Source organism: Phalaenopsis equestris, unplaced genomic scaffold, assembly GCF_001263595.1.
Source record: "Phalaenopsis equestris unplaced genomic scaffold, ASM126359v1 Scaffold232304, whole genome shotgun sequence".
NCBI lineage: Eukaryota > Viridiplantae > Streptophyta > Magnoliopsida > Asparagales > Orchidaceae > Phalaenopsis > Phalaenopsis equestris.
Genome location: NW_018250271.1, coordinates 355,596 through 356,196, shown reverse-complemented (window position 1 = coordinate 356,196; position 601 = coordinate 355,596).

Genomic DNA, 601 nt, shown 5'->3' with positions numbered 1-601 from the left:
GTTGTGGAGAGTATTGATCTTTAATGTTGGAAGAAGTTGTGATGATTTAAATCCATGCACTTCATTTACTTCTTGATTTGGCCAATCCAGATGTTAAAATTTGTTGTGAGAACATGTAAAAACCGGGCTGGTATTGTCTCAGTCAACAATTGGAAAGAATCACATGAGGTTGTATGAATGAGAATGTAGTTCATATGATTGAGTGCAAACAAATAAGGAAATATTCATTGATAGGTGTAGAGTTAGAGGGCTTTAAAGTGACAGGTTAAAACCCCCAACTTGGTTTATTGTCTTAGGTTCTGATACGAGAATGTTAGCCCCCAGGTAGAAGGAATCGAGGGAACTATAGAGTGAAAGCTAGTATCTTCCGTGCCTAACCGGTCTTCAGAACTATTCAAACTTTAAATTAGCTAATGTTCTTTATAACATCTCTAGTAATGGTAAAGAATTTTATTGCTCCTATTTGACAAAACACAATTTGCATACTTCCACAACAGAATTACTATACTTATTATTGATTCATGATAAGGAGAAATGTATTTTCATATTAAGTACTTTCTTCTAAAAAAACTTTAGATATCTTTTTACTATTTTGTTAAAA